We start from the raw sequence: 20,299 nt of genomic DNA on the forward strand, positions 1-20,299 counted from the left end.
TGAGGTGAAGCGGACACCGCTGAACCTGGGCGGGCACCTGGTGAACTGAATCACGTATCCGAGTCAGACGGTCTGGGTCAGCCATCGCGACGGGTTGGAAAGCACAAGCCATGCGCCAAAACTCCGGGCGAGGGAGACCAAGGGAATGATCATGTTGGACGTACCAGCGGGTGGGGCCTCGTGGCAGAGCAGAGCTCAAGGTGCCATGTCGAGGGTACTCGAACCCCGTGGCCGTGCTGAGTCCAGGGACATCGAAGCACTTACCTGGCTCATGCCACCCACCATAAGATTGGCCGAGGAGGGGGGAGGAGAAATCTCGTCCCCATAGTCCACTGGAACCAATCCCGGGTGGCCAAGTTTGTGCCACATCTGGGTGCACAGGGTCCGCTGCTGGAGCGCCATACCTGTAAAAATGGGACAGTGGACGTGGTTGTGACGACGGCCGTGCACACTGGATATGTGACCCAGGAGACGAGGGAACCATTCTTTTGTCAGGCTTTTGGGTACCGCAGGTGGCGACAAAAGATTCTCCTCCTGGCCCTCCACCGGGGGATGGAGTGGTCTGTTGACCAGCCCCAGAGAAGTGGGTCTCCTCACCCCTGGGTCGCCTGTCTCGGGGGTGCTTCGAAGCCTTCCTCTGGTTCTTAGCGGCCAGCCGTGAGATGGGTGGCGTCTGCTTCCTGCGGAGGGCTCCACGCTGGAGCCGGGCCACGGGGGCGGGCTGTGGTGGAGCCGGTGTTGTTGCTGCAGGAGGAAGCTCTTGGCGACAAGCAGACAGGATGCGGGGTCTTAAGCCGCGCCGGAGCAGGATATGTTGTAAGGCCTCCATCTGCTTCTTCACTGTCAAGAACTGCTGGGCAAAGTCCTCGACGGCATCGCCAAACAGGCCAACCTGGGAAATGGGGGCGTCAAGGAACCGTACCTTGTCCGCCTCTCCCATCTCAACCAAGTTGAGCCAAAGGTGGCGCTCCTGGACCAGCAGGGTGGACATCGCCTGCCCAAGAGACCGCATCATGACCTACATCACCTGGAGAGTGAGGTCGGTCACCGAGCGCAGTTCCTGCATCAATCCTGGGTCAGAACTACCCTCGTGCAGTTCTTTTAGCACCTTGGCTTGGTGTACTTGCAGGAGAGCCATGGCGTGGATGGGAGCTTGGGGCGCCCACGCCAGGTGGCGGCGCTCTGCGAACACAAGTGCACCGCGAGCACCTTATCCACCTGGGGGATCACCGAATACCCCCTGGCCACTCCACCATCGAGGGTATTGAGAGCGGGGGAGCTGAAAGACCGGGACCGGGCAGTAAAAGGTGCCTCCCACAATCTTGTCAGCTCCTCATGCACTTCCAGGAATGAAGGACCGGGGCCGGGGCGTGGCCGTGGGTGGCGCCCCGAGCCCAGGAACCAATCATCGAGCCGCGAGAGTTCAGGGGAGAGTGGAGGGTTCCACTCTAGATTAGCGCTCGTGGCCACCCAGGAAAGCATGTCTGTCATTTCCACATCAGCGTGAGACTGGGCGACCGTTCCCGAAGGAGGAAGCCCAGCCGAATCCTCTGCGTCAGACTGGATGAGCCCGCTCTCCGATGCTGCGCTCGATAACTCATTGTCTTCCCGAGCTCCGAACGAGAAGTCAAACTCGTGCTGAGACGAGCCGGCGGTCTAGTGCGAGAGCCCGATCGGGGCAAGCGAGCGTGTTGGGGAATGGGAGGTCCATGGGGGGATACCCGGCGGAGGTGGTCCCATTGATGTCCCCAAATCGCCCCCAGTGGTAACCGATGTGGCCTCAAACCCGTAGGTAGAAGGACCGGTGCGGGGAGCCGCTGGGGTGAGTTGCACGACCGCAAGGTTGCCATGGTCATGTTCTCGTAACGAGGACATGACTCATCCATGAACGATGTTTCCACGTGGGCAGTGCCCAGACACATAAGACAGCGATCGTGGCTGTCAGAAGCGGAGAGATAACGACCGCAACCAGGAATAACACACAAACGGAAAGTCATCTTTAAAAAGACATTCCATGTGTGCCGCTCTTTTTGTGAATGAAAATATACTCTTTTAGAATATACTCTCTTATTTTCGCTCTGCCGAAGCACCCAGGGGCGTTCTCTGCACTCCAAGGGTGCAGAGGGGGAGAAGCCGCTGAAATGCACCGTAAATCCAGCAGTTTTGAGGTGCGTCTTTGGAGGGAATTGAATTCAGTGCACTGAATACAACCGCTCAGCTTCGAAGAGAAAATCTGAATGAGTGGTTGCATACCAGCTCCTTTTATACCCGTATGTCCGGGGGAGTGACATGCAAATTCCACTCGCCAATTCTCACTGGCCTTTTTTAAAAAAAGCAGAGGTGTTTTGGGCTCCCAAGAGTGACCCCTAGTGTTACTACATCGACAAAATCGAGTGAATGACAAATAGGGAACAGAAATTTAATCTCTTTGGCGTAAGCCCCATCTGGCGGTCCGAAGAAGTTGTATTCGGAACCGTCATATCCTGCCGGAGATAGGAGGCAGTGGCGAGGAGCCTACCCCCGTGCAGGACAGGATTCATCTGGTGGTGGTGGGGTGGTGGAGGTTGCCATGTTAGCACACTGAAACACAATGTGATAAATTGTGAGCAGACTTATAAAGCATTGGCTTGCATCTGAATTGCTAGGAGTTACCTAGCTAATGGTGCGATGATGTACAGCTGCTAGTCTTCCTGCTAGAACTATGCTGAGCTTACATTTATAGGATCTAACTTGCTAAACAAGATTCTCTTCAAACTGTTGCTCCGCCATGATATTTGTTAACTTGAAAGAGAAAAGTGGCACTGTACGCAAATGTCCGCTATAGCACCACTTGTGGCAATGCTGAAAATGCAACACGGATTTGTGCGTCATTACGAATTGTGTTCCGACTCATCTTGGAACACAAAAACGTTTGAAATCAAGCTTGTGGAGCTAGAAGCATCTGCATTCACATACTTGCATACAGTGTGTTTTGGGCTGTAAAGTCTCTCTCTCTCTCTCTCTCTCTCTCTCTCTCTCTCTCTCTCTCTCTCTCTCTATAAGTCTCTCATGCCAGTTTTTTATTTGAACTGTTACATTTCTCTGTTACTTTGATCGTTTATCTGTCGTCTACCCTTTCTATTTCCCCTCATCTCTCTTATCTTATCTGTCTGCACTCTCACTTTATTTCTCTTTTTCTCCAGATATAAGTCCATTTGAATTTGTAACTGTTGCCATCTGGAATGACAGCTCCTCATAATCTAGCACTGTATTCCCTTTCAAGAGTTTGATAAATTGAGCACATCATATAAGACTCTGACAGGAGAAAAAATATGACAGAGTCCAGTCAGTGTTTTAGTGTGTGTGTGTGTGTGTGTGTGTGTGTGTGTGTGTGAGAGAGAGAGAGAGAGAGAGAGAGAGATGATTTATTTACCCTCTCCGCCTTCCTGTGTTTAGGGCGAACGGATTACTGCCGGAAACAAGACACAGCCTGTTTACTCCTTACAGGAAGTTCTGATATCTCTTGTCCTCCTCCTCGCCCTCCTGTATAAACACCTTCATTCACATATACACACCATACATACTGTACACACATATCTACATGTAAATCTAAAATGAAGAGGACATATTTAAGATTCTGCACTATTTCTAGGTCGCTAAACAAATAAGAACATTTGTGACTTTGACCATGCTAACTCTTTTGTATGAACGGTCATATTTCCTTGCTTCCATTGAAGCACACAAGATGCTCTTTGAAATATTCTCAAATCATGCTAGGATAACATGGATCATCAGGTTTTCCACAATTAGAAAAATGCAAAATAGACACATTTTCATTGTTTTTAAAAGTTTTCTTTTAATCCCCACTGTACTTCAACTGACCACACACTGTCTGACTTGACTTCATCTAGGCTATAAAACTTCCACAAACACACAGGGGCTTGCTCATGCACACTCTTTCTGATGGACACTCAAAACTTACGCCCTCCTTTGCTCACACACCTGACATCCTCAAACAGCTGTGTTTGTGAAAGTCACATCCTGTGTAGAGTTGTTTCTCTTTATCTTTATATATGACCTGTGCATATATGGCAATATATTTGTGTGTGTTTGTATATGAGCTGTGTGTATATAAACGTCTACTAATGTATCATAGCCCATCGTACAAATTGTTGTAAACAGTTCCTGCAAATTAAATACACCAGCCATCAAAGGAACATTTAAAGACACTCCTGGTCCTAATCTGCTTATGCCTGCTTTTCTTTAATCAAGTTCTCAAACCACATTCCTTATTTTGCCATTCCATTCCTTATTTTACAGTGGACTCTTTCTGAATCTTGAATCTTTCCTGCATTTCTTGGTACTCAACTGATGAGTTTTTCAGTGTGTTACAATGGTTACAAAAGTATATGATAGAATGTATGTAATGATAGGAAATAGGCTTAGAATCGATGACGTTTTCACATACTGATAAGTGGAAGATTTTCCAGATGATTATCAATATACTGTATATCAGGTTTTTTTTTTTTTCCAGATATAAATAGGGCTGCTCGTTGCACAATAGTCTTTGTCTTTTCAAACATATTTCTCAAAACAACTTTGGTAAAGTGTGAGCATCAGTTAATTAAAGTGGGTCACACACCAGATTCGTATGGTGGATGACATGGCGCATTCTAAAATAAAAAAAAATTCTATGAAGGTACGTGCACACACCGAGGGCTAGCCGTCTGCGGAGGCTGTTAAAAATTCTGCAGAACCACGGAGATCAACTTGCATAGTTTTCCATTAAATTTGACCCAAATCATATCAAAAGATAAAGATTGTTTATTCTAATCATTACTGGATGATATATTGTGTATAAGTATCTTTCATATAGCCTACACAATGTATTTACAGTTACAAGCAGGGTTTGGGAGTATTCCACTACAGTTACAATTTAAATAATTGGTAATTAGAATACAGTTACATTCAAAAAGTATTTTGATTACTGAAGAGATTACTTTGCATTTTATTGTCATTTGTTTAATTTAATATTTAGTCCTTTCAGATGGAAAACATTTATACATATACATGATGCGATCCAAAGTGCATTTGAACAGCGGTGAAACACTTTCTAAAGATGTGTTACATTCATACGAGCAGACAGAGAAGTAAGTTTGAAGTCTGGAGCAGAAGAAATATAAATAAACCTTGTGTAAATTGTCAGCTTTTCGCTAAGCTAAAATGCTACTTCTAGCCATTTTACATGCACATGTTACCAGGCACAATCATATTTTTCTATCAAGAAAATTCACGTTAGATCATAATTCTGTTTTTTCTAGTAAGACCTTTGATATTAGGGCAAAAACGTATTCTTGATAATAATTTTTGTATTGTTTTCCTGTAAAAATATAAAAAATCCTTAAAACAAGATCAGTTTGATTTATCTTGTTTTAGAAAAACACTGCATAAGATATTTAGGTTTTTCAGAGAATGTATTTTTAACATGTGTATTTTGTCTTACTGCACTGACAGTGTTTTTATAGTCAAGTGATAAAATCTACCAGTGCTGAAGAAGTAATCCAAAGTATTTAGAATACGTTACTGATCTTGAGTAATCTAACGGAATACGCTACAAATTACATTTTACAGCATGTATTCTGTAATCTATAGTGGAATACATTTCAAAAGTAACCCTCCCAACCCTGGTTACAAGTATGTCTTTTTGTGGTTTGACAGCTAGAATGAAAGAACTATTCAGTGCAACATACAGGTAAATTGCATAATAAACGTCACCATTTCTAATCTTTCATATTGCACTTTTACACCAGTTTCATACACTAACCTGCAAACTCATCAATGTCACTTTGTTAATTCTTGAAAAAGTACAAAAACCTTTATAACTTTGTACTGCCATCAGCTCGTAATGTGTGTGATATCTGTGCCTTGTCCATGCCGCGACCGGCTTCAGTAAATGTTATATCGCCCCTTTGTGGTCTCCCAAAGCTATTACATCAGACTACATTGCATGTAATGCAACTAGCAGTGAATTAAAAGCACAGCTGATGTTAATATATCGATGCCTCAAAAATGTATCGATAAAATAAAGTGCCTATCAAAAATCTATATATTGATATTATATGACATCCTTAATAGCAAATGAGATTTACCCAAAATTGCTTATATTAAAGGAATATATATTTTACCTTGCAAACAGAAAATGTGCATTATATACAGTATTCCTTCTTCGAAAAAGAAGAAAAATTCTGCAACATGGTAATCAGTTACATTGATTCAAAATGATTACATCAAGAACAAATATCAATCAAATAATTGTTCTGGACAAATGTAGACTGCAGTATTTCTCAGAACATATTAGCTGTCAGACTGCTTCCTGCTGTATGTATGAGAGAGTCCAGCATATCTGCAGTGAAAGTGCTGAAAGCTGTCTAGGGCTCAAGGCTCATTGATTTAAAATAAAATGCCTCCCACAGGGTACCGAACCAAGACCTGATCAGAATGACTTAAACTCAGACACTTTTAGAATAGCTGGAAACAGTTCAACTTTGAATGTCCATTAGAAACTGCAGGTGTACATATAGTTTCTTTTTGAAACTATATGTACATTTATTAAATGTATTATGACTGGTTACAGTTGTTTGTAAGGCCAAAACAAATTATTATATATTATTATTATTATTATTATTATTTACGAAGAATACTTTTATAATGCACTTTATATACAGTCTTCATAAACTGTGTTACCGAGACGGTTCACAATGAATGAATAAAAATATCAAACACACATGAATCTAATTCACAAGAAATACACAGCACTGAATACACACAGCTGTGCTGGAACATACATGAAAAACAGATATAAGACTGTGTTAAACAGATATACCAAACACTCAGAAATCTGGTTTGTACAGAGACCTTGGGAAATACAGGGATATATCAGTATCTAAGTTTCATTGAATGCAGCAGTGGTGCTTTAATAAAATGGAGTAAAGTTTAGCATAAGGATCAGATATACTGAATGGTTGTGTGTATATGTGCATATGCATTTCAGGTATGAAAAGGTGCTCAATGGCAAATCAGGTCATGGTGTGTATAAATGTATTCAACGGCTTGTCAGTCTTTACCACCACAACGTCTATATGTCTGAATATGTCAAGGTGGTCTGTGTCTTTTCACCGTTGTATGTGTCTGCGGACACACTGGCGTCGGATTTAAGCTAGCCTGCACCGGAGCTCCAGACGGGCAAAGCTGACACTAGGAAATCCCCCACAATGCTGCGCTTTCACTCCGAGCTGTTAGTCTGCGATACAGGGAGCCTATAGCGTTTTCATGTCTTAAAGGGATATTTCACCCAAAAAAGAAAATTCTGTTATTTACTCACCCTCATGTTGCTTTAAACCCATATGACTTTCTTCTGTGGAACAAAAGGAGATGTTAGGCAGAATGTTATGCTTACTCACCATTCACTGTCATTGCATCTTTCCATACAATGAAAGTGTAAGGCAAGAGGCACATTTTCTGTCTAACATCTTCTTTTGTGTTTCACGAAAGAAAGAAAGAAAATCACATTAGTGTGGAACAACATGAGGATGAGTAAATTATTTTTGAATTTTGAGATTTTTGGGTGAACCATCCCTTTAATGTTCAGTATTATCTCACACTGGACTGTCATAATTATATCTCTCTTAACAACACACTGGCAACTGACTATCAACCAATAGCCTGAATGTCAATACAGTACAATACAACCTACTGTACATTTTATATATACTATATATACTATTTTTTATTGTATAATGTGTATTCTATATTGTGTGTATTGTTTAATGTACATTGTATGTTATTATTTGTATATTGTGTTGTGTGTAATTATGTGTATATTAGATATGTAAATTGTGATGTGTAAATCTGAAATTTATTGTAAATTGGTATATGTCTCATCACTGTCACGACTACTATGTTGCTCGGAACTGCACCCAAGAATTTCAAACACTATTGCACTTGTGTATATGGTTGTGTGACAATAAAAAAATGTGATTTGAAGTGATTTGTCTAATATTCAGTTACTCTGGTGGAGAATAAAGCCATGTGATTATGGTGAATAATTATGTTTTTTTCTTAAAAGCCCAGTTTTGGTTTTGAGGTTCATCAGAGTGACAAATTGTTTGGTTAAACCACACACACACACACACACACACACACACACATACTAACAAATGTAATTATTCCCAGATTCAGATACTGACATCCACCTTCAATAATGTATCACCATCAAACACAGCCCTTCTTTATCCTGTCTCCACCTTCCACTAGTAATCATAAAGCCTTAGGCTATATAGAGACAGAGTGATATTAGAGTGAGATATTGTAATGAGTTGTCCAGGGTCAGTTGCGGTCTATGAGAAACAGGTTCATTCCCATCACATAACTTTACCATAATCCCAAGCATCCTAGGAATTTGCTCTTCAGCACTTTTGATTGGCCCTGCATTTGTTGAGTAATGTCATTAATTCTGAATAGTTTCAGGGGACTATGGCTTTAAGTAAGAGGCTAACCAAATGGACTGGCTCCTGGTTCTCAGAAGTCTTGTGTGTTTGCACCTTTAAAGGAATAGTTCACCCCAAATAAAAATTATGTAATAATTTACTCTCCCTTATGTTATCCCAAACCTGCATGTCTTTCTTTCTTCTGTGGAACACAAAATAAAATATTTTGAAGAACCTTAAATCTGCTGTTTTGCATACAATTAAATCATATTAACCCTCTGGGGTCTGAGGGTGTTTTGGGCCCTGGAGAAGTTTTGACATGCCTTGACATTTGTGCATTTTGCAGTTGCTTAAAAACAAGTTAATGGCTAAAGTCTGATAACACTGTATTCAGCACAAACTGGGCTGCAATAATATGTGAACAACATGTATGTACATGTTTGTATTTATGAGAAAATAATGTTTATGTGTGGTTTTTGAAAAAAACACAAATTTTAAGTCACTGAAATAAGGCCATATAGCACATATTAAATATTTGTTCAAGAAACTTTTGAGAACTGGATCTTGTAGCCTAGAGTTTTTGCTACAAAATGATGTGAAAACCATCCTGATCACTCATTCATACAAAACAATATAGTCCTTTAACTTTTGTAAGACACTTTTAGTGTTAGAAAGGCCATATGCGAGGAGGCGTGGATGATCATGAATATTGATGTGATTCACACCTGAGGAGACAAAGACCCCTCCCCTGAGAGAGAATGAATGTGAGGAGTCTTAATGATTGAATGTATTGTTTGTAGCTTTTTCACAAAATCAAGTTTAAGTTAAAAGAAGTCATCTGACTATACATTTTCTTTACGTAAAGACTTAAAAACTTTAGATCTACACTACCGTTTAAAGGTTTTAGAACTGTAAGATTTTTTTATGTTTTTAAAAGATGTCTCTTCTGCTTACCAAGGCTGCATTTATTTGATCCAAAATACAGCAAAATCAGTGATATTGTGAAATATTTTTACTATTTAAAATAACTGTTTTCTATTTGAATATATTGTAAAATGCAATTTATTCCTGTGATCAAAGCTGAATTTTCAGCATCATTACTGCAGTCTTCAGTGTCACATGATCCTTCAGAAATTATTCTAATATGCTGATTTTCTAATATGGGCATATTTATAGCACATTTGACACATTTACACCCAAACAGATATTTGCAAGCACAAGCTTTGTTGATGATAATGAGGCAGCATAAACACTAGTTAAAATATAATCTAAACATTCATATTATTTTTATATCATATTACATATCATATTTATATCATACAGCATACAATTTAAATACCTGCTTTAGCCGAAACAACATTTAAATGTAAATAAAACTTGCCTATCAGGACATATTTCAAATTTCAATACCCTGAATCCTGGCTGGCAAGTCTGGAAATAGTCCAACTAGTAAAATATATACATGTTTATATAAAATAGCATGTCAACTAATGTAAGTAAAGACTTACTCATCCAAAATTATATCCTCGGCTTGATCAAGTCGCTGTTCAAACGTTCATCGTCAGAGTCCTGCTCTTCTTCTTAGGAAAATGTGAACTCTTTGTCACTATCCAGGAGCTTCCTCACCTGTGTAGCATGCCATCTTCCAAACGCACAGAAAAGTGAATGAATCTGATGATGAACTTGAAGCTTTTTAAGGCACTGTTTGGGGCATTTACCATTTGCATTGATCGCCTCAGCACATTACCTTCCTTATGAATAGCGCGCTCTGCTGGTGGGTGTGATCACATTAGCGATAATTAGCTGAGCCAGGAGAAACTGTACATCGCTTTGTTTCATACAGATTACATTGCAGGAGAATATTTGTTTTAAATTTAAATTGTTTTATTTAAAAGTAGACATTTTAAGCTTTCTTTAGACATATGTTTCATGTTTGTCTGATAAGAATTTGCGGAGTTTCAGTTCATTTTTTTGACGTGTGTCAGAAAGATGCTCGCGGAGACAGAGACGGCTGAAAGCGCACCCTGTTTATTTTCTTTATTTTACAAAAGCACAAGGTTTTGTTGTTATTGTGAGTGTACACAAATAAAAGTAGACCCTTTATAGTCTCTAATGATGTCTTACACTTATCTGTATGTCCAAAAATGATGGTGTATTTTAAGTTGTTTCCGCTGTTATGAGGAAAAAATCCAGCAGGACGCGCCGGCACGTCCGTCAATCCCAGAGGGTTAAGATCATGAGATGTCAAGCTTTGAAAAAGGACAAAAAACACTGTTAATGTACCATAAAAGTAATCCATATGACTCATGTGCTATATTCGAAGTCTTTTAAAGCAATAGGATAGCTTTGTTTGAGGAATAGACTGAAGGTGCATGCACGAATGTGATTTGAAGGCTATGGTGCAGGTCAAGATTTTTAGTCTAACAAATTAATATGGCTTCAGAAGACTTGGAATATAGCATCCAAGTTTTATGGATTAATTTCATGGTACTTTTATGGAACTTTTTGTCATTTTAGAAGCTTGACTCCCCTGGTCACTATACACTTTCATTATATAGGAAAGAAGTATACATTTCCTTCAAAATTCCTGTAGATAAAAAGTCATATGATTTGGAGCAATATGAGGCTGATTACAAGATGACAAAATTTTAATTTTTGAGTGAAATATTCCATTAAGCATGTTTGTCTATCTCTGTTCCAGTTTTGCTGCTTTGGAAGTGGCACATGTGCTGTTTGTTTGTTCACTGTGATTAACATTCATGCTGTCTGGTTTTTTGCTTGGCACGGCTCTCACATTTTCTGTGTTTGTGGAGAAACACGAGTGCTGGAGAATGAGGGCCTCTTTGATATTGTTTCTCTTTCGTTTCGGTCTTTGTTTACACATAAATTTGAACTGTGTTCTTTTGCTGGAAAAAAGGCGGGAGAAAATTAAACTCATCTGCTAAAGAAATTTTTGGCACTAGCCCTCAACTTCACCCCTCCCACTCATCTTGTTCTCCACTCTCCACCCACACACACACTCACTAACTGTGACTGACAATGAAAAACAGAAGAGGTGGAGAGGCCTCAGGCTCTGTGCTGGTGTGTCTGAAAGTATTTAAACATTCCTTTTTCACTGCTGGTCTGCACTGGTGGGCCCCTCTGCAGCATCCCTCCAAAAACAAAACAAACAAACAAAAAAAAAAAAACATCGCTTTATTTACTAATGAGAGAAGTTTGTGCTGTTCATGTCATGTTTTCCTGATGAGCCTTGGATCAATATTGAATCCTAAATCATCCCTCTCTCCCTCTTTTTCACTCTCAGACCCATTTTATTTAGCTTTATTGACATGACAAAAACTGTTCTTCTGTGTATTGCCAAAGTGTGTGCGAGCGGTTTTGTGTGTGCGGAGCATCACCTTAGTATATGACATATGCCAATAAAATTTACACACCTAGTGAAAATAAAGAAGCAAAAAATACAATAGGTATCCATTCAGAATAGGCTTTCTACGATCACCGTAGAGTTGGGGTACTCGAGTCCGAGTCACAAGTCCAATTTTAATGGAATTGGACTTGTCACAGACTCAGATTTTTATTCAGACTTGACTCAGACTCGAGCCTTTGGGACTCGGGATTTTTTTCAGAGTCCAGCCGAGTCCATGACATTTGTGATGCAATGAAAAAATAAATAAATAACAAAACAGAAATTAATGAACACATCTCTGTCTGCATGCAGCTGTATTAGCCTCTGAAGTCGTAGACGTAGCTAGAGTTGTTTCACTGTGTTTAAGCAAACACACGCACACACACATATGCACGTGCACAGGCACACTACCAGTACGCTTGAATGTTACTACAGAGACTACTGTATAACATCAACTACCGAGGTGGCTGGCATGACGAAAACATAAAGACGGGTATGTATTGAATGTGATAGAAATAAACAAGGCAATTTTACACAACACGGGACCTGACAACTGGTAAAATTGCGTGTGGCATTTGTGCAGCCAAGACGGTGCTCGCATTGCGGTTTCATCGTTATTAAAAACTTAAAATCAAGAACTTCATTGAGTCAAGTCATCCACATCATGTCTCACAGTTTACTAAAAATAGCATATTGAAATATAAATACATAAAAATAGTATTAATATTGGATATGAAGTCTTTTTAGGCTTAATGTATCTATACATGTAAGCTCTATTGTGGTCCACAGTTTTGTCAGCTTGAACTGGTCCATAATAACATGATGAATTAACTGTGTAACTTTTTAAATAGTCAGGAGGGAAAAGCGTTATTGCTAAAGCAGACAGCAACTCTAAACAGATAACCAGCACCTATTTATTATTGATTGACTGTTTTCAAAGCATTGACGAGCTGCTTAAAATACATTATTTTACAGCATTTGTCCACCATTCACAACATTCAACATGCACAATAAAATATTAGGATATTTTGGGCAGTGGAATTTTTTGTTAATAATTTAATTATAGACTATAAAATAAATGTATTATTCAATGACAGAGTTTGTGTATGAAGCTAAACTTCATGTTTCTGCCATTCGAGCTAATTATAACACTTATTTTCATCTGTACATGGATGCCAACATTATGTAGTAAGTTTGTTCAGAACTCAACCCCAGTTAAACCGTAACACCGGAGAATGATGTAGAGGGAACCCCCACGATCACAGCGCGGGGGCAGGCATTATGCAAATAAAACAACAAACACACCAGCAACTGTAGAACATTTGGAAACAAAGTGGATCAGATAGAACAAATCTTGCTCAGACGTTATTTACATGCATCGCGGGGCACATTGTCTCGGTTCGCTCGGCTGCAGTGTGCGCAATACAATGCGACAAAAAGCAATAAAGTTCCACACTATAGTGAACTACACTCATGCTATTGTAGCCTACTGTATAATGTTATTAAGTTGAGTAATAAACGTTTAATGTAATCACGAACGCTGCTGCCCTATGCGACTGTATCTTCAATGATTTTTCCTTTGAAACACAATCGTGGTGACAAATATAAGTTTTACCATGTAAAAAACATATAGAGTATAGTATAAACAAATGACCAACAATGATCTTACAGGACACAGTGTCAGTAGCAGCCACACAGCGCAAAATGGCTTATTGTGTATCTACTAGATGTAGTTTACTTTCTACATGTTTCCAAACAGACAATAGGTAAAGCTGTTTCGAACCCGCAATTTGCAGGAAAAGACAGTATTAGATGACATGAGCAAACAGCCTGTGAGCTATCAGTCCGCATGAGACTTATAAAGAACTTCAGTTTTTAACTACTCTGCACCAACCGCTGTAACATTAAATAATATTTCTTAAAAACAACAAAATAAGCACACACACATTAGTATATATATATATATATATATATATATATATATATATATATATATATATATATATATATATATATATATATAATTAAATGCATTGTTGTTGTTTTTTCATTAAGGCAAACAAATTAAATTATGAATGTTCACAATGTATTTTCATTTTGATTTTCAGGAAGATAATTAAATAGCTAATATCTATGAAGCAACAGTTTAAATTTATTGAAAAAGGCTGACATTCAAGTATTTTTTTTTTTTCTGTATATCAATTCAAGGGCTAACTAAGCTATAACTTAATGCTCCCATTAATTTTGCATTGTTAGATCACCTCCTTCACATCAATATGTAAAAAAAAATAAAAATAAAATAATAATACAATATAAATAATAATATTAACAATTTAATCATAATATCTCTCACTTTCTTCACACTGCTAAACGATAGTGACAAAAGTGTTTCTTTGCGCCTCCTGGAGGTGATTTTGCAAACGTTTCTTACGTGTGAGAATATAAAGATTTCACGCAGTGGTACTCCCCACGGTACTAAGGCTCATTCTGGTTGCTTACCCACTGTACGTGGTGTAGAACGCGGTGAAGAAATTACTTTGCAACTTAAAGCATGAGTGCTTTTTTCCCCCCTGTGTTGGTGTATTTCCTATTTAAAGTTTAGATGGGACACATGGGCTCCTCCTTTAAAGGCTTTGTTTACATCACAGCAAAGAACCATGATTTGCAACCTGCTAGTCTGTTGCAGAAGGTATTAGGGGGAGTGACATTCTCATTATAGAGAGCATTTGATTGGACAAAAATCTGTGTAGTGCAGGATGAGTCATCAAAAATTTTTGGTCAGTTTTCCATTAAGAGAAAGTGTCTATTTTAAAGGTGTTTTAAAAAAAGTTAATTTTGTCAACTTTGTCACTATAATATAGATGGTTTCAAAAGCTAATAGACATGGACTAAAAGCTACAAATCTCCACTAGACTTTGATTTTATGTGGTTTTTAACTGCATACATTGTAAAATAATGCAGAAATAAGTAACAATAATGCAAATGGAGTAAACAGTTAATATTAACATTTAAAATAAAATACACATTGTACAAAATTAAATAAAATAAATTACCAAAATTATATATATATATATATATATATATACACACATACTGGCGGACAAAAGTTTGGAATAATGTACAGATTTTGCTCTTATTGGTACTTTTATTCACCAAAGTGGCATTCAACTGATCACAATGTATAGTCAGGACATTAATAACGTGAAAAATTACTATTCAAATTTGAAAAAAAAAATGTACTTCAAAGAGTTCTCATCAAAAAATCCTACATGTGCAGTAGGGCTGCACCTAACAATAATTTTTTTTATCGATTAATCTAACAATTATTTTTCCGATTAGTCGATTAATCTAACAACTAATTTTTTTCTAATTATTACTTGATTAATATAACATTTAATTAACCCAAAATAAATATAAAAAACTTGTCTCATTAATATTTCAATATTTTATTAAATTATCTTCTCTTAAACACAAACAAATCTACAAGAAACAAAGTGTGCACTGCAGGGCATTATTCTGCAACAAAAAACAGTGTTACTATGAATGCAAATTTTAATACAGTGAAAAAGACACTCTATTAGCACAACATAAATATATATATAAATAAATAAAAATTTCCAACATTCTTTTGAATGTCCATTTACTAAAATAAAATATTTGATGCCATGAGTGTACCTTCATTTACTGTTACTATTATTTTGAAAGGCCATGGAAAATGAAGCAATGTGATAACAATTTTACCTGGTCGCAAAAAGTAGTCCATTAATTCACCTGATGAACTTTATTAGCAACTGACACATAAGTGCCAGCTTTACATGTCATACATTCTGCTTCCCATGGATCTCGACCTGGACGAATGCATGGGAATTATTTGTGCAAACCTTCGGTAAATTTGCACTTTCGTTTGGGCATTGTTTACACTCAGCTGTCATTTGCTGCTACTATCAAGCAACTGTTTGATGCTTTGCGCATTCGCAGAGAAATTGACAGGCAGGAATTTGGCCAATAGTTGCTGCAAGCCTCTTATAATTGACCAATTGGTGTGTGAGAAGGCGGGACTTACAAAGATGGGTTAGAGCAATGCAAACATGTGCGCGCACACAGTGAAATATTAGACCAGATTCACATCATAATGCAACTAAAGCCGAATCCCGGACATTTGAGCAAATTTAGAAATCCCGGCCGGATGCTTTTTTAAGGTTAGAAAAAGAGGACATATCCGGGAAAAAGAGGACGTATGGTCACCCTACATTAGGAGCGGTGCAGAAATTACTTTTAACATGGGGGCGATGAGGAAACATTTAGAAAATCAATTTAAAGTGACTACTACTAACAGAAACACGTGTTGTAATACTAATACGTCATGCTTGGGTGGGGACAAAAAGTAAACAGGACTTACGGTGCTGACTTGCTGCCGTCTTGACAAAGTGCTCCGGGATGCTTTCGCTTCAAGTGTTCGTTCATGGCGGTTGTACTGCTGTGATAAGCCATTTCCAATTTGCATAGCTTACACAGCACCACATTGTTGGGTCTCTGGCTAAAATACTCCCACGCTTTAGATGACCGTAGGCAAGTTTTTTTTTAGCTGCAGCTTTTTCTTTCGGGCAATCCATACTTAAACCGGGCGCTGCCATTTTAATTACTCCATTGCGATGCGCCGACGCATATTATGCAAATCGACGTATTTCTGTAATCGATTACGACGATGAATCGTCCCAGTCCTAATGTGCAGCAATGACAGCTTTGCAGATCCTTGGCATTCTAGCTGTCCATTTGTCCAGATACTCTTGTCTACAGATACTTCCTGTAGCACTTGCCATAGATGTGTCTTGTCGGGCACTTCTCATGCACCTTACAGTCTAGCTGATCCCACAAAAGCTCAATGGGTTTAAAATTCATAACACTCTTTTCCAATTATCTGTTGTCCAATGTCTGTGTTTCTTTGCCCACTCTAACCTTTTATTTTTGTTTTTCTGTTTCAAAAGTGGCTTTTTCTTTGCAATTCTTCCCATAAGGCCTGCACCCCTGAGTCTTCTCTTTAATGTTGTACATGAAACTGGTGTTGAGCGGGTAGAATTCAATGAAGCTGTCAGCTGAGGACATGTGAGGCGTCTATTTCTCAAACTAGAGACTCTGATGTACTTATCCTCTTGTTTAGTTGTACATCTTGGCCTTCCACATCTCTTTCTGTCCTTGTTAGAGCCAGTTGTCCTTTGTCTTTAAAGACTGTAGTGTACACCTTTGTATGAAATCTTCAGTTTTTTGGCAATTTCAAGCATTGTATAGCCTTCATTCCTCAAATCAATGATTGACTGATGAGTTTCTAGAGAAAGCTGTTTCTTTTTTGCCATTTTTGACATAACATTGACCTTAAGACATGCCAGTCTATTGCATACTGTGGCAACTCAAAAACAAACACAAAGACAATGTTAAGCTTCATTTAACGAACCAAATAGCTTTCAACTGTGTTTGATATAATAGCAAGTGATTTTCTAGTACCAAGTTAGCAATTTAGCATGATCACTCAAGGATAAGGTGTTGGAGTGATGGCTGCTGGAAATGGGGTCTGTCAGATTTGATCAAAAATGACTTTTTTCAAATAGTGATGGTGCTGTTTTTTTACATCAGTAATGTCCTGACTATACTTTGTGATTAGTTGAATGCCACTTTGGTGAATTAAAGTACCAATTTCCTTACGAAACAGCAAAATCTGTACATTATTACAATCTTTTGGCCGCCAGTGTGTGTGTGTGTGTATATATATATATATATATATATATATATATATATATATATATATATATATATATATATATATATATATATAATTAAAGAGTAAAGGTTAAAGATGAAAAATAAGGCTAATTATGCCAAAAATATAAATATAATTACTCTCTCAGTTAATTTCTCATTTACTCTCTCAGTAACACTTTACAATAGGTTATATTCATTAACATTATTTAATGCATTAGGTATCATGAACTAACAATTAAATTGTTTTTCTACAGCATTTATTAATCTTGCTTTTGTGTTAATTTTTGAAAATATGATTGGTTGTAGTTCATAATGCATTCAATACAACTTTTAATTTCAGGCAAGGCAAGTTTATTTATATAGGACAGTTCATACACAATGGTAATTCAAAGTGATTTTAAAAAGTATTTGTATGTTGAAATTAACATTAACCAAGATTAATAAGTGCTTAAGTATTGTTCACTTATCGTTCTTGTTTAGTAATGCAGTTAACTATGTTAACGTATACAACCTTATTGTATAGTGTTACCACTCTCTCTATGTCACAAAACATGTTTCTCTTTTCATCTCCCAGATTTCTCCCTTTTATCTGTCCTCTGAATTCCCTCTCTCATCTCATCCCTCCATATCTCTCATGCTACATATCTATCTCACCCTTTCCCTCCTTCCCACTTAACCATTATCTAATTGACCTCTGTAATTAGAGACACTCTTGCTCTTCCTGTGTGGTTTGAGCGTGTGGTGTCTGTCTCTCAGAATTAGGCTTAGCCAAGAGAGACCCGAACAGCATGTCAAATGGCCTGCATCTCATTCTGAGATGTTTTTAGTCATAAACATGCATTTGAGGCAGGGCTAAGCGTCAGCGCTGAGCAAGGGTCTAATGCGCCACATGTGTCTGACATCAATTTGCTCTCCATTTGTGTGCCGTGGCTCCCCATCTAAACAAGACTCCGTGTCCATGTGTGTTTTTGATATCTGATGTATCTGAGAATTGTTTTTACTTAAGACCCTTGTGAAGGCCAGAAAAGGAAAGATGGTGCTGAGGGAAAACTAAATTCAGAGAGAAGAAAATGAAGTTGATGCATTGTGAGACTTTGTTTCCCATACGCAAGGCTGAGGAGAACTTAAGTTCCCTCTAGTTTCTACTTTGTTCTCTCTTTCTTTTTTGTTGTTAAGGGGTAGAGCAGATGAGTAGTGTCATGTGTGTTTGCATGTGCTGTTGTTTTCCATGAAAACAGTGAAAAAAATAAAAGGAATGAAAGTAACCTAAATGAGGCCAATGTGCAACCGCTAATTATGAAGCTGTTTGAGGAGGGGGTGACGGGTCCAACAAACACTCTCCACATGAATGTCTTTCTTTCTTTCTTTCTTTCTTTCTTTCTCTCGGTTGTTCGATTGTTTGTCTGTTTGTTCTTTTTTTGTCTGTCATTCAGTTGTCTTTCTTTCATTTGTTTTTGTGTTATATTTGTTCTTTTTGTTAATTTTTCATTTGTTTGATCAGTTCATTGTACTTTCATGTTGTTCATATGTATTTCTATATTCTTTCCTTTGTTTTCTATTTTGTTCATTTGTTTGTCCATGCATGTTTGTTTGTTTCTTTCATATGAAATAATTTTATAAATAATTTTTTCTTATTTGTTTTAATTCTTCCTTTTAATATATTTTTGTTTGTTTGTTTATAAATTCATCTTTGTTTTTTCATTCTTTATATATATATATATTTGTTATATATATACTTTCTTTCTTTCTTACATTTATACATTCCTGTCTTTTTTGTTAGTTTACTTTCTTTTAATTATCAATGGATGGCATGGGTGGGGGTGGAGGGGTTGTGCAGTGAATGCACATGAGTCAGCGCTGCTATTCAAATCCTTCAGTGCTCAGAGGATAAAGTACTGTATCATTCCTTCATCTCTGTTCTTAATGCGAGTTGTTCTCATCCTCGTAATTTTCTTACGAGCGACTAATGTCTTAACTTTGGAATTAAGTGTGTTTATTTAAAAGGAAGACAAAGACTTACTCACATTTTTTAATGCAATCTGTGAGTTCAGTCATCGGTAATTGTTACAGTGTGTGCAGTGCTGGGTAGTAAGAGATTACATGTAATATGGATTACATAATTAGATGAAAATGAAGTACTTGTAATTGGATTCAATTACATTTTAAAATACTCATAATCGGACTACAGTTGCTTTTTTATGGATTACATGATTACATGTTAATTAGGCAATGGCAGTTTATTGTTTATAATTTATTGATCACTGTAATTTTTCTCTTTTTTAAATCTTTTCAATTTTTTACTCTAAATCAGCCTACCTATGATATACATTCAGTAACTCTTGTTCCGAGTGCCTTAGGAAGAGGGTTGTGAAATTCCACAGACCTGATACTCCTCATTCTATGTGTTTGGAAGTGTTTTGTCCATCAAAATGCCCAAATACACATCATTTTATATTCACAATGTAATCCAATTGCATTAGCGCACTAAAATAAGTTTTTGTTTCGTGAATTGCTTTTGTACTCAGCTTTTTTTTTTTTTTTTGCTTTAGTAATAACTTTGAGGCCGTTTTTGTGACGTTGATTCTCAAATATAACTGGTCTGATCTCTCACCACACATGGACTGCGTTTGTAAAATGCCGAAATTGCATGACCACGTTTGTGTAACGCACCCCA

At 37.9% G+C, this 20,299-nt stretch overlaps 1 pseudogene; it reads left to right on the forward strand.

Annotated features, from left to right (window-relative positions):
- The window catches only part of LOC127456745 (sec1 family domain-containing protein 2-like), a 319,933-nt pseudogene that overhangs the window by 96,075 nt on the left and 203,559 nt on the right, over positions 1–20,299 (forward strand).

The sequence above is a fragment of the Myxocyprinus asiaticus genome, chromosome 19 (assembly GCF_019703515.2).
Source record: "Myxocyprinus asiaticus isolate MX2 ecotype Aquarium Trade chromosome 19, UBuf_Myxa_2, whole genome shotgun sequence".
NCBI lineage: Eukaryota > Metazoa > Chordata > Actinopteri > Cypriniformes > Catostomidae > Myxocyprinus > Myxocyprinus asiaticus.